Source organism: Ambystoma mexicanum, chromosome 13, assembly GCF_040938575.1.
Source record: "Ambystoma mexicanum isolate Mex_15411 chromosome 13, UKY_AmexF1_1, whole genome shotgun sequence".
NCBI lineage: Eukaryota > Metazoa > Chordata > Amphibia > Caudata > Ambystomatidae > Ambystoma > Ambystoma mexicanum.
This window is the reverse complement of record NC_090938.1, coordinates 574,026,694-574,042,099: the sequence shown is the minus strand read 5'-3', so window position 1 is coordinate 574,042,099 and position 15,406 is coordinate 574,026,694.

Below are 15,406 nucleotides of genomic sequence, written 5' to 3'. Positions count from 1 at the left end.
TATTAAACTTATCTTGGTCATTTAAAAACAGTTTGTTTCATTCCTTTTCACAGGTGGTACAGGCTGGTGGCCTATCGTTCCTTTACATGGTGGCTCCACGGGAGGCTTGGACACCGCGTTCGAAGAGTGATACCCACCTGTGCCGTTCGTGCCATAAGAGAAACGTTCCCGAGTGACAGCGGTCAGTACAGGGGATTTTCTCTCGCTGTGCTGCAACCTGACCTGTTTAATCTTTAAAGTCTTGTATTTTTGTGTCATGAAAATAAGATACAAAATGAAACACCACATATATTTTAACAACGGTTGTTTCGATTTTTTAAATGAATCAAGTGTGTCTCCATTCAAGGATGGACGTCAGACATCTGTGCTCCGAATGGGTGAAGGTCTGGTCGCTGTGAAGCAGGGTGGCCACTATCTATCTAAGCTAACATAACATATTCTCGATAATGCATGCACTAAATAACACTTGTTCAAAGTCTTTCAGTAGGTTATGTCTCTATAAAAGTCACACATATATCTATACTAACAATTACCATTGGATTATACAGGCCTTAGGGTCTTGACCACTATAATACACCGGTTGAAGTGTGGGTCTGTGCTCACAAGAATCTCCGGTATGTGGCATTTGTTATTGATAAGCAACGATATACTATCAAAGGCGGTTCGCGCCAGTGGATGAGCGCTGGCATGGGGGGCTGTCACAGGCGCGAAAGGCCAAGGTGCCAAACTGCATGTACACTTCAAAAGGTATCCCACGCCCAGGGGCCATCGGTCACATGGCCTCCTCAGACCCCATGTCTCCAGCCAGGCCTCCCCTTGAAGCAGGCCACCCCCCTGCAATCCACATAAGTGTGTCTCCATTCAGCAGTCTTCCTGTGCCTTATCTGCACGCCCCAGGCTCATCCATCCCACCCACCCTCTATCAAAGGCGGTTCGCGCCAGTGGATGCACGCTGTCACGGGTGCGAAAGGCCAAGGTGCCAAACAGCATGTACACTTCAAAAGGTATCCCACGCCAAGGGGCCATCGGTCACATGGCCTCCTCAGACCCCGTGTCTCCAGCCAGGCCTCCCCTTGAAGCAGGCCGCCCCCCTGCAATCCACATAAGTGTGTCTCCATTCAGCAGTCTTCCTGTGCCTTATCTGCACGCCCCAGGCCCATCCATCCCACCCACCCTCTATCAAAGGCGGTTCGCGCCAGTGGATGCGCGCTGTCACGGGCGCGAAAGGCCAAGGTGCCAAACAGCATGTGCACTTCAAAAGGTATCCCACGCCAAGGGGCCATCGGTCACATGGCCTCCTCAGACCCCGTGTCTCCAGCCAGGCCTCCCCTTCAAGCAGGCCGCCCCCCTAACACCACGACATACATACGCCATTAATTCACAAACACACCCCTGTTTCTAATACTTTTTAAACCACTTGATATGTCTCATGAGAACATCTTTGTGCTTTGCAAGTCAACTCCTGAACGTGCTACCTGGCAACCACTGAGATCTACGCTAATCTGCTCGTCGTCGTGCTATCCGTGAACTTCTGTGACCGCTTAGAGCAAACCCATCAGTGTGCTATCTGTGGCCACCCACCTATTCTCCTGCAACATACTGCTCTGCTTGCTGAATCCAACTGTTTGTTGGTCAAGGTAAGGCCATGTATCCTAGTCATATTTTGCAGATTTTTAAATTTCTATCTATTTGCGAGTAGAATACACAATAGTGCTATGTTCATTGGTCTCATTGCTATTGACTTGAGTTTCCATTGCTATGCTATCAATAGATCTATTTATTTTCATCTTTGTCTATTGTCATCGAATTTCATCCTTCGGGGGTCCAGTCTATAATGTAAGCATGTTTCCTTCTCGTGCAAGACAGAACATCCAAGGGACGAGTCACATGTTCAGATTTTAGTCACATCATTTATAATTTCTGCACCTTATGCAAATACTAAGCCGCACATAATGAATTGGTATAGTTCTGGCGATCAAAACAAACCTTGCATTGATCATTGTATGATTCATTTACTTTTGTATCAAATCTTTATTCATGAAGATTGTATGGTAATGTCGATATTTACTTTTCAGATTTATCAACAATGCCTGCCTGTTCGATTAGCGGTTGCCCTACGAAGACCCATGCGAAATCTGAAGGCACTACAATGCATGTATTCCCGAAAACTGCTGAATAAGAGAATGGGTCAGACATTGCTGATATCCACTGGATGAGCTGGAAAGTAGAGTCCAACAAGTCTTACAGGACAAGAGGGGTGATCGATACCGCATCTGCAGCCGGCACTTTTCCTTGGACATGTACACAACATCTTGGGTAACAAAGAAGAATAAACGGCGAACGACACGGAAATTGCTCGAAAACGCTATTCCCACTCTATTCGTCCACATTCCGCCACCGGTGAGTCAAGTGTCCGGATTTAGCTTTAGGCCTTGCGGTAGTGTGTAGGTAGCCGAATGGATTAATTGATATTGTAGGTGTCCTATCCCTTGTAATAATTTCGATATTGATATGAGTGTATAGCTTTTTGAAATATGACATTTATCAATATATTCTTTTTCGATTTCATAACCCACAAACGAAATGTATATATATGGGAACAGGGAACTGTGCTGTATTGAGCATTTTTCAAGTATTCTGTCGCCTTGCATGGCTATTTTTAATATTGGCATTTCATTATCAATCATTAATTTACCTTTACAACTTCTTGACTATCCCTTGAATCTGAAGCAAGAACATTCTACATCCTTGACGTGGTCGCAGTTATCAACCACTTCTAGTGCGTATCAGGTAATCTTACTAGGCTAATCCGCTACAGACTTGTTTTATGCATGTCAAGTAATAGTTTTATTATATCGTTTTATTATTTTACCGAATGTTTGGTTAGTGCTTTCCAATTGATATACACCTTAGTTATCGTCCACTGGTGTTTGTTTTCAGTTATAATTAGTGTTATCCATACTAATGCAAGTACTGTCTTTCAGGGAGATGCTGAAGCGTCCGCCACATCTACAACATTTCTAGATGTTCTTCACCAGCAGGATGTATGGATACTGACAGCTCCATCGAGCGTCATCATCAGAGATGGAATTCGTGTCGTTTGATTGTTCTACACAATGTTTCATTTGTGGTTAGCCATTGATATGTACCTGTGCTGTCGACCCCAGGTGTGTGTTATGTTTTCACTATTGTAATCCTCACTAATGCAAGTACTATGTTTCAGGCAGTTGATGGAGCGTCAACCCCTGCACTTGATGCGGAGCCTGACATTCAAGTAATTCCAGGGGAAGTGGAAGCGGGACCATGCATATACGAATCGGCGCAACAGCTTTCGGAAGTGCGCACTACATTTGCAACATCCATAGATATTCTTCAGCAGCACGAGGTATGGATACTGACAGCTCCATCATGCGTGACCATATAACGTGATTCCATTTGCTATACCTTCTTCCCTATTAACGCAAGTGCTGTGTTTCAGGGAGACGACGGAGCTTCCACTACAATCACAACATCCCATTTAGATGATGCAGATGTAAAGGAATCGGAGAAATAAGTCGATGAAATCTGCATATTTATATTTTCCTTGATTGTTTCAGACAATGCATCATTTGTGGTTATCTCTTTATATGTACCTGTGCCGTCGACCCCAAGTGTGTCTTATGTTTCCAATATTGAAAACCATACTAATGCAAGTACTGTGTTTCAGGGAAATGCTGATGCCTCCTCTCCAATACAACCATTCATGGCAGTCCATGCAGAGCCAGAGGTATGGATACTGACAGCTCCATCGAAATAGATCATCACTGGTCGAATACTTGTCGTTTGATTGTTGCACACAATGTTTAAATCGTGTTTGGCTATTGAGATGTACCTGTGTGTTCGTCCTCACGTGTGTTTTATGCTAACAATATTTTGATACATAGTAATGAAAGTACTATGTTTCAGGGAGACGATGGAGCCTCATTCCGTGCTGTCTATGCGGATACAGAAAATATAGTAGTTGCAGCGCAAGAGGAAGGGAGGACATGCAGAAACGAATCGGAGCTACAGCGTGCAGATGTTGAAGGTCGAGTCAAAAAAGTTGCAAAGAAAAAAAACAAAAAAAGGTTAGTTACAAACAGTTAATAACTTTAAAAAAATGTTTGTCCTGGGGACTATTGTATGTTTTTTTCCAGTCAATTGGACTACACTTTATCTTGTGTTTAAACTGAACATCCCTTTTCCAATCTCTCCTCTAGTTACCCGTGGGTGTCAGAATTATACATACACAGTCAGTGAAGCGAATGAGAGATGTTGCTTGCCAGACCACTTACACTATGGAGGAACTATTAATTGAGGTGAGGCATGTTCAGGCTCGAGATGCTCATGTCTAATGGCCAGAACATGAATTAACTGTGTTTGGAGAATACAGCAAAGTTGTATTGGACCATTGCTACAGTGCGACCGCACCACCACAAGAAGATGATATTGAATGTATTGAAGATAGCTCTGAAGTAGTTGCAGATCAATTCACACAATCTACACCCGCCAAAAAATTGCCACCCAAAAACATGTCGACATTGTTGTATTCTCCCATCAATGTTGAAGTAGCAGATGTCGAAATGACAGAGAATGAACCAGCCGCAGCATCCATAGATGCGTCAGAACTTGATAGCAGCGATATTACTTTCCAATGTGTTGAAATCTCTGCAACGTCACAGGCCGAAACAACGTTGACGCAGGATTACAGTCTAATGAAAGAGAGCAAATACATTGTATTCGACAGTTGTTTGATGGAAATTATAAGTATGCTGAAATGTGGGCATTCAGTTAGAGGGAAAGTATGTGGGAAGCCATTGATTAATGTAACTCGTCAAATAAAAGGCAGTAACGTGAAAAAAAGCCGCCTGTCGATTACATCATAGGTTCTCATGGTCTGCACAAACGATGCTGGGGAAAATGCCAGCAGGCAATCTACTGTGCGCAGCTGCATCACTTTTTAGTGGCTCCAGTTTTAGAAAGTTAGAGGCTTTCTTTCAGTTTGTGGGACTCCATTTCATTTCTAAATCGCTGTACTACATATACCAACGTGATTATCTGTTTGCAGCCATTAGTGATGCTTGGAAAATTGAACAATTGTCTCTAGCAAGTACATTCGAAGGGAAACGTTTCAGGCTAGCCGGCGATGGACAGTGCGACAGCCCTGGATTTTCTGCCAAGTACTGCACCTACCACTTTCAGGACATGGATAGTAAGAAAATTGTGAGTTTGGTGGTCGTGCAGGTAACACAATGTACATCCTCAGTGGCCATGGAGAAACTAGGATTTATAAAATCAGTGGAATATCTACAATCAAGGGGAATGCACATCGACCTCATAGCCACGGACAGACACGTTTCAATTGCCAAGACAATGAGAGAGCAGTTCCCGCTTATTAATCATCAATTTGACGTATGGAATCTTGCTAAATCAATCAGTAAGAAAATCTCGGCTGCAGGAAAAAAAAAGGTTTTGAAAGTATTTTGCAGTGGTCCCAGTCTATCACCAACCATCTTTGGTGGAGCTCAAAAACTTGTGAAGGGTCAGTGGAAATACTACTTGAAAAATGGCGGTCACTGATGCACCACTGTACCAACGTTCACCGCTGGTCAGAAAACCTACATTTCCACCAATGTGAACATGGCCCTTTGTCCCCAGAGGAGGCAAGGAAGAAGAAGTGGTTGATTCCATCTTCACCGACACACAAAGCGATTGAGAAGATTGTTTTCGACAAAACTCTATCAAGAGATTTGAGAGGACTGACAGAATTCTGTCACACAGGAGATTTGGAGGTGTTCCACAATATGTGCCTAAAGTACAGGTCAAAGCGCTTGCATTTTACCTTAAGGGGCATGAAACATCGCACTCTACTAGCGGTCCTGGCCCATAACAGCAATGTCGGACGTGAACAATCTAGGACTAGGGGTAAAGTAAGGATGCCTCGCTACACTAAGGTGTTTTCAAAACGAAGTAAGCAATGGGTGATCAAACCAGTCTATGATGAAATGCAGTTCGACTTTGTGAAAGGCCTTATTGTTGCTGTGTTAGAGAAGCACAGATATGGAATTTTGGACGTTTCTGTGCAGAGCAGTGATCCATTGCCACCGAACATTGCAACTGTGCCATGTCCACCAGAAGCACAGCTGGTTGTGAAGTACAAATCCCGGTTTAAATAATTGCAATACGATTGTCTTTTTGTAAATAAATGTTATTGTACAGTGTACCTGTAACCCTAACCCCTACCTTCACCATCATGGGTGGCGAACAAGCTGGGTGTCACCTTTGAATTCTCTCTATTCACCTCACATATGTGTATGTATATATTTTTCTCATGTCTCATCTCATGTAAATGTAAAGCTGCGCACTGTTGCGCACTGTTAACGGAGGGGAGGCTTGCGTATTGCAAATAATAAAACAAACAAACAAACAATAAATCTCACTTTTAACTCAACTCCTGTGGTACTTTATACTTTCCCTGACCTTCCGCCAAAAAAAAACCTCGCAGACAACAGGGACAAAATTGGGGGCCTTAGAACGCACCAGTTCGCATTTGCACATTGTGGCGCACTACATAGAGGGATTCTAAACTTCAAGTTCTCACAGATGCCTTTACTACGGGATGTTGAAAATAAAGAATGCGAAGGACAGTGGCTTTGATTTTCAGCTCGCGCCCAGAAGAGGCCCACAAGTCGCACTGGAAGTATAAGGGTCTATTGTTTTTTGACCTTGAGACAGGGACCATGCCGAAAAAACTTCATTTGAAGGGGGTGCACAATAACGTAAGAGACGATAAGGCAGAAAATTCAGAAACTAGACCGAGTTTCATTTTAGTTCAGTATGCGAAAAATCGTTGTCAAGAGCACGGTCCGATTTACAGACTGCATTACGCAGAGACACAATGGAAATTTCAAATATAATGTGAGTAAATCTTTAGACGCTTTTATACCGGAATGAAGAATTAATGAATGGATGCATGAATAAATGAATGAATGAAGAGCTAGGAAAAGCAAGGAAAACGTGTTCGTAGTGGGCACATGGGCATGCAGGTCCACTGGTCTCACCGATCTCGGTCCTTGGCCAGCCACTTTTCCCTGCACTGCCTACCTGCACTACGGGACTGTCTCTGTATCCTTCATGCCCTTCTCCCGGCATTTACCTTGAACTTGCCACCAGCTGGCCCTATTATTTATCTTGTATTCTACTAACCATGTACAGCACTTTTACCCCCTCTCCCCTTCCCCATGCGCGATCTGAAAGACACCTGGCCTAGTAGGATCGTTGTCTGTCTGCCCTTGTTCCCCCCCTGCCTCGTCGCGCTTTGAAACACTTGTGTATAGGCACGTTACAAATGCCATATCATATATCATATCATTCCACATGCATGTAGACTAACTGTCGTTTCTGTAAGAGGATTCAATTCAACACTACAGCTAGGTCAATGCCTAGTCTGGGATACTGAATGGAAACCCTTATTGATATATCTTTATGTCCAGTTCATGCGTTCTGGATGACTACCCCTATATAACACCCCTCTCTTGGAATCCTCCTGACCCCACTGAGCCAAGAAGTAGTTCTGTTTTGCAAGTTTAAAAGGTTTATTTGATAATTTAAACAGTAGATATATATATCACACTTTATAATAAATTAATAATTGGATATCACACTTAATCTGATATGATAAAGATTAACAACGGAGAATCTGGCACTAGCACACTTGTGAATAGGAACAGAAGAATAAGGTGGTAGAGAATACTTTATATAAGTTCAGATGGATGTAATGTTGAATGAAAATGCAATACAGAAAATACTAAATATGATTTCAACAAAACAATGTAATCACTTTTCTCTGGCAATCCCCTCCTCCCTTTATGCAATGCAAGGAAATTGAAGTAAAGCACACAGTTCTCAGAAATGCAATCAAATGTAATTCAGTTCACCCCAGCAAGCTTAGACTACAGATCGGAGTTTTAAACACAGGCCCAAAATGCTTTTACATGTGCTGGCAATGAAGTGAAAAATATGCTAAAATGCTTTTAATTCCCCCTAGAGGTTCAGGTTGAGGATTAGTTGATATTAGTCCAGGCTCACTCTAGCAATATTCTAGGAATGATTGGCAGGTTGCAAACGACTTTCTAACAGTTCTAGCAAGAAGCTGCTGTTTTCACACGTAGAGGAATTTTCAAATCGCGGTAAAATTCGCGCGTGCGTTTTTCGCGATTACAGAGGAACTACAAGGACTAGCACTATCGTTTTGGGGTCCTAGGACAGCCTAGGATCTCAGCTTCCAGATGAAAGTTACTGCAAGTCTCTAGGACAAACGGTCACGGAGATATGAGCGATATGGTAAAGGTCGTTTTTCAGATTTGAAATTTTAAAGTTCAAAAAGACAAGTGACAGCTAGCAACTAGAAAATGACAGGTGACAGTTAGGAGGCAGTTCTACTTAGATTAAAATAGCTTGGATTAGATTATTTTAACTAAGAGATTGGTTCTGCACAGTTTTGCTATGTACTCACAATATATTTAGAAATAAATGGGCCTCGCCACGGATCTGGTCAGGTTTTAGACTGGACTCTGGTCTGGTCTCGGCACTTCACAGTGATCTGCGTCAGCTCTCTGGTTCTGCTAACAGCGGTCTGGTCTGGGTCTCTCTGCTCTGCCTCTGGTTCTGGATATTGATAGATTTGAAGTCTGGATCTTTCTGCACAGCTTTCTCTAGAGATTGATGGAGGTAAAGTATGGATTTTCCCGGCAGAGCGTCCCGCAGCAAATGGATTTGAAGGTCTCTATCTGTCCTGACTGTCTGCTTTTATGTGTTTTGAAAATGGGTGTGTGTGCAGCATCACTAGGCTCTACCCCTCTCCACTTTTCATTGGCCACTTCATCCTCTTCCCCTTGATTGGGGGAATGAAATGAAGTGTCATCATGATGAGGTCTGTTTATGGTACAGAGAACCCACCCGTGTCAAATTACACACAATCTATATTTTGACCCAAAAGACATATTTGCACAGGTATACATTTGTTTAAAATTACATGCACCCATCATGCATTACAGGAGGTATACCCTGTCCAAATCTGCTCTTCCTGGGAGCTTGCATTCAGAAATGGCGACATTTGCACTTTTTAACTGCTTTCGCAATATCGGACATTACCCCAAATTTACACACATGTGCGCAAGGAGTATGGACATTAATTGATGAAGTGTCAGATTTTTAACATGCATACATTTTAAGTAATACCCTCTTAACTGCTAGCTTGCCCCCAGATCATGCCACCGGTTCTAAAAACCTCTCAAAATGTGGGCAGAAAAATCACAAGAATTCTGGTATCATTTAAATAATTTTCACAAGTCCGTACTATGAGTTATTCATCTTTTTAGAGTTATGTTCTGGCCCCAATGGGGTGTGGTTTCCCCCCAGCACAAGGTTGAATTTCTGGTTTTTCGAGTTCTGCCAAGCCAGCTTGCTCTCGCAGGCAGTGCTCTTCCCCTTTACTTCCAGGAGGAAGCCACTTTTTACGGCCCCCATAATAAAACATTTGCCTGAGTCAGGACAGGGCTTTGTTCAATTTCCTGCAGAGCCCAGGTAATTCAATCAGGGAAGTGTCATATCCCTTTTGGTGGGAGCAGCAAAAGGACAGCTAGGCCTGGGAACACAGCTGTTGTACAAGTCTCAACTCCTGTCGGGGGTAGCTGGTGAGCAGAATTCAGTTCCTTAAGCCAGGTTTCAGATAAAATGTCACTTTTTGTTCCCCAGTTTAAGTCAAGACAATTTTTACATATGCAGCTAGAATGCTGATTTTAAGTTTAAAACTATGACATTTAAACAATTGAAACCTGTGTGACACTCAAAAGTAGGTCACTCATTTCTTTTAAACATTTAGATTTTTTTAGTGTCTTTCAGTCCAAATTTACTTAAACTGCTGAAATCCACAGCTCAGCCAGTCTTGTTATAAACCTTCAAGTCACTTCAGAATATAACTTTACATTGTATCCACCTCTCAGTAAATCTTTCTTTGGCCTGCTTTGAGTTCATTTATTCAGTTTTACACAAAGTCTGGTGGTTTTAAAATGCCGGCTTTCTGATAGTGGTGAGTACTGGTACTGCAACCATTTTTGGGATTGAAGAAAATGAATTCCCCACAATTCTAGGTTGCTTTTGGCAATCAGCATTGCCATTCCCAATGGTTTCAGACTACTGTGTGGGTAGTCCAATGGTGGTTTTAGGCAGTGCCCTTCTGTGCCCATAACATCGGCAAAAATGGGTGGCAGCCTATTCTTCATGCGTTTCCCTGTGCATTTTCTGGGAAGCTCTGGCCATCATGATGTTTTCCATGTCAGTACTGCACAGTTTTGAGGTAGGGCTTGGATGCATGGATAAAAACATCCCACAAGCCCCCCTCTTGCGATGGCCATTCTGTTTCACTGATGGGACTCGCAAGACCTGGGATGTTTCCTCATCTTCTTCCAATAGATGGCACAGTTCAGCATCTTTTCCTCCATCCGGTACTGATCGATCGGTTCTCCTCGCCGGTCCTGATGGGAATATTGGGCGGTACCCCGGGCCCCCTTGCGTCTCTGCTCCCGGTCTCCGGATCGTTCTCCTTGGCCCGTCTCCAGGTTTTCTTTCTCCTAGGACGACAAAGCAAGAGCGGCAATACCTATTCATGGACATTTCTCCCAACCATTGATATAGTGGGGTGGCATATACATTTATGGTCAAAACATATGAACATGCACATTTCTTTTTGCATTCAAAAATCAAAACACCCACATTGAAAAACTCAGAATCTGATAGGCGATATGTCGGATATTTTAAGTTAGAACTGAATTAATCTGAGACAGTACCCTCTAGGATTCCAGAGGATTCCTCCAGTTGTTGCAGAGTGTGCCTGGGATGGCAACACTTCAACTGGTTAATGTGGACCCACTTGTCTTCCCCCTCTGCCAAACCGCCTTTGGGGATGCGGATCTTGTAGGTCACAGGGGAGATTTTGTCTATAATCTCAAAGGGTCCCTTCCATGTGGGCAAAAATTTTCGCTGTTTGGCCTGGTTCCTTTGGAAATTGTATAGATAGACCCGGTCCCCCACCTGATATTCCTTCCTGGAAGTCTTCAGGTCATAGTGGGTCTTCATGCTATCAGCTGATCTTTCTAGATTCCGCTGACCATAAGCAAAAGCATGTTGAAGGTGTTTCCTTAAATTCTCCACATACTCATGAGTTGTGGAGGCATTTATTAGGGTCTGCTCTTGGGTCCTGTAGAGCAAATGCTGAGGAAGCACCATCTTGCGCCCAGTCATCAACTCAAATGGTGACATTTTGGTTGCAGATGAAGGGGTAGATCTGATGGCCATTGGGACCAGAGGTAATCGGATATCCCAACTTGGCCCAGAATCTGCCACAAACTTCTTTAATATGCTCACAATGGTTCGGTTATATCTCTCTACTGCCCCAGAAGAAGCTGGCCGGTAAGCAATATGCAACTTCCTTTTGACCCCCAGTATCTCCCACATCTTTGTCATTACTTCACTAGTGAAGTGGCTACCCCTGTCTGACTCAATCCTTTGAGGTAGACCGAAACGGGAAAAGATGTGGTTAATCATCAGGGCAGCTGCGGTTTCTGCCTTGCAATTTGGGGCTGGGAGACATTCCACCCACTTGGTAAACAAGCATGTCACAGTCAACATGTACTTATTCCCCCTAGCAGAGCGAATCACGGGGCCTACAAAGTCGATTTGTAAATCTGGCCATGGCAGTGTCATCCCCCTCTTTTGGAGAGGCGCACGGTGCGTGAGGGATGATGGCTGAAATTGTGCACACACAAGACACCCCTTCAAGTATTGGTCGAGGTCCTGCCCCATGTGTGGCCAGTATGCAACCTCTCTTAAGATTTCCAATGTTGTGTGAAACCCCCTATGACCGGCGGTGGCCGCATCATGGGCGTGACTTAACATCAGGCTTCGGAATGAGGTAGGAACCACCCACTGATCGTGGCCAGCTTTGGATTTCCTTACCAGCAGACCGTCTTGGATTCGGAACATTTTTGGACATTTCATCAACACTCTTAGGTCCTCTTTCCCAGTGTAATCGGTATCCGTCAGGGGAAAGTTCTCAGGATCCTCAAGGTGCTGGTAAAATTTACCAATTATTGGATCCCCTTTCTGAGCTGTAATTAAATCAGCATCAGGGGTCTATTTACTCCATTGTGCAATTGAAAGGTCGTTGTGAGCATTTGTCTGGGACCTAGTGATAGCAGTGACCTGGATTTCCCCCAACAGGGACTCAATCTCAATTAGATCCCCTTGGATGGCCCCGGTTTTGGCCAGCTGATCAGCTAAGTCATTTCCAGTTTTGTCTGGTCCCTCTACTTTGGAATGACCCTTGATCTTTTTCCAATAGATGGTCATCTCATTCGAGGTGACCAGATCATCAATGTTTTGGATCAACTTCCCATGTTTCAAGGGTTTGTTATTAGCACATAACATGCCTCTGGTTTTCCAATTAACCAGGTGCTCCACGAACCCGTTCCGTACATAATCCGAATCTGTGATTATGACCAGTTCGTGGAGTTGATGCTGGACAGCAGTGAGGATGGCCTGATGCACAGCCATCAATTCTGCCACCTGACTACTTCGGGGACCAATTTTGTATCCAGCGGAGGGTTCTGGGGACTCATTCACCCATGCATTCCCTACGCCAGCCACCAGTTCTTTCTCCCCGTTGTTGTCAACATGGTAAGAGCATCCATCCACATAGACAGTGGGCATTCCCTCACACTTGTCTTCTTCAAAGACTTTGTGTGGGGAATTAAGGTATGCCTCCATGTTGTCCTTTATTTTTAGACTTTCGTCCTCGAGACAGTTTTCTCTGGCACAATCATGCAAGTCAGCCAGACCTTGCGCGAGGGGACTCTTCTTGTTTTGCCCATATCTGACCTCCACAGGAAAGCCTTGCATTGACCGAATCCAGGAAGTACTTCGGGAATTACTCACATTTCCGGCCCGGATTCTGTCACTTTGGAGATATTGCAGAGGCTGGTGTGGAGTCTCCACTATGATGTGTTCCCCCTGGATAAACGGGCGGTAATTCTTCAATGCCCACACCGTTGCCAGGAGTGCCTTCTCACAATCGTTGAATTTTTCCTCCACAGAGGATAAAGTTTTGCTCGCATAGGAGATTACTTTATTGACCTTGTCATGCTTTTGGTATAATACTGCCGTCAAGCACGTATTAGAGAACCCCGTCTCCAGGAAGAACTCCTTGTTTCTGACAGGGTAAGCTAGACAGGGCGCTTGTGATAGGCTTCTTTTGAGTTGTCTTACTGCCTCGGATTGTTCTGGACCCCATTCCCACTTGACCCCCCCCTTCAAGAGATGAATCAGGGGTCTGGTGATCTCTGCGTAGCCCTCAATAAACTTTCTGCTGTAATTAGTCAGTCCAAGGAGGCTCCTTAGTTCCCGCAGAGTTTTGGGGTCTTTCAGTTTCTGAAGTGCTTCCACTTTCTTTTCCTGGGGACAGAGACCCTGAGGAGTAATCTCATGCCCCAAGAAATTAACACGGGTTCTACACCACTGTGCTTTCTGAAAGGAAAGTTTTGCTCCGGCGGCCCTCAACTGCGTCAGAACATAACGGATCTCCGCTATGTGTTCCTCCACAGATAAACTTTTGATGAGGACATCATCTACATAAGCCAGGTTACCCCTCGCACCCAGGTCGGGCATGGCCTTATGTAGGAAAATATTGAACTCATTACCGGAGTTAAGGTATCCGAAGGGAGTCCGGGTCCATGTATACTGCTGGCCCCCAAAGGTAAAAGCCAGCTTGTATTGGTCCTCCCTACTGACCAGCACGGTCCAGTATTCATTGGTCAGGTCTATTGCAGTGAATACCTGTGACCCCTGGATCTGGGCCAGCCCTTGGTCAATGTAGGGAAGAGGCCATCGGGAAGTATGGACCCGTTTGTTGAGCTCCCTGAGGTCAGCGCAGAGTCTCCACTGGCCGTTTGGCTTTAATATTCCCAGCACCGGATTATTGAAGGTGCTGTGGATGGGACGGATTATTCCCCTGGACTCAAGGTTCTTAATTATTTCAGTAAGGGACTCCATGGATGCGAGAGGCAAACGATATTGCTTCACAAACACTGGAGTCATGCCAGGGTCCGTGGGGATTGTTGTTGTGTGGATGTCGGTGCGACCACAGTCATATGAGTCTACCGCAAAGAGATCTTGGAAATCCAAGAAAACTTGTTTCAACTTTTGCTTTTGTTCCAGAGTCACACAGGCATCAGCTTGGTTGACTCTCTCTTCCACCATCTGCCTGAAGCCTGGAAAGACTTCTGGTTTGGCTATTTCAGCGGCCTCCTCCAGCTGGGTGGAGAAGTCCCTGGTCAGAGTGCTGATTTGGACTGGAGGCTTCAGGTGGGAAAGGCAGCCCTCATGGACCTGGAAAATCACCTCATCCCTCCTGAAGTCACAAGTCACATCTTCCTTACCATAGGGGCAGGAAGTGTACACCAGGAAGTTCCCCCCATGCCGGGTAAAAATCCTGTCTGGTGTTGTAGTGTTATCACTGTCACTGTCAAAGCAGTCCTTGGGGATTGGCCCTAAAAGTTCATTATCTAAATCTATGGAAAAATGTCGGTCATCAACCGCCATTCCAATAATGGTGGCTGCGGCTAGAGTAATACTCTTTAAGTCGCTGTTATCCACCTCTATTGGAATGGTGTCATGTTCTATGTTGACTAATGGAGTTGGGTTTACGCCCAACCCTTGCTGTTGGAGAGAAGCGTTTAGATGTATGTAAGCATCAGGGTTTTTCAAATGTTGTCCTCTTTTAGCTTTCACTTCCACGGAGAATTGTCGGGTCCTTTCTGGGATGGTGACTTCCTCTTTAATCTGAATTTCAACTGCATAAGGTAGCAATTGAGCTGAACTAAATGCTTTTTCTGGATCATCAAAGCCCAGGGGATTATCCGCTAATCGGGACCAAGCTTTGAAGTTTATTAGGTCCAAACTAATGGCAAAGCGATTGAGAATGTCACTGCCTAAGTGAAAGGCGGCAGTGACGTCTCGCACGACCCAACAATTATGGACTATGCTCTTGTTGCCAATGGAGATTTTGAGCATACACCTGTTTGGCAGGAGATATTTGGAATTGGGTGCTTCCAGGTCCATTTCCCATTTGTCTATCAGTTTGAATGTGGGAATGGCTGGATCTTTTGGGAGTTGGCGGAACTCTAGGTACTAATTGGGAATAAAATCGAACTGGCTAGAGCAGGCCTGCTGGTCTTTGAGCGGGAGGAGGAAGATGGATTCAGAAATTACTCTAGCACATACTCAAACAGAGAGGATACTCTAAGACTGAGAGGACCAGTCGGTCCGCCGACTG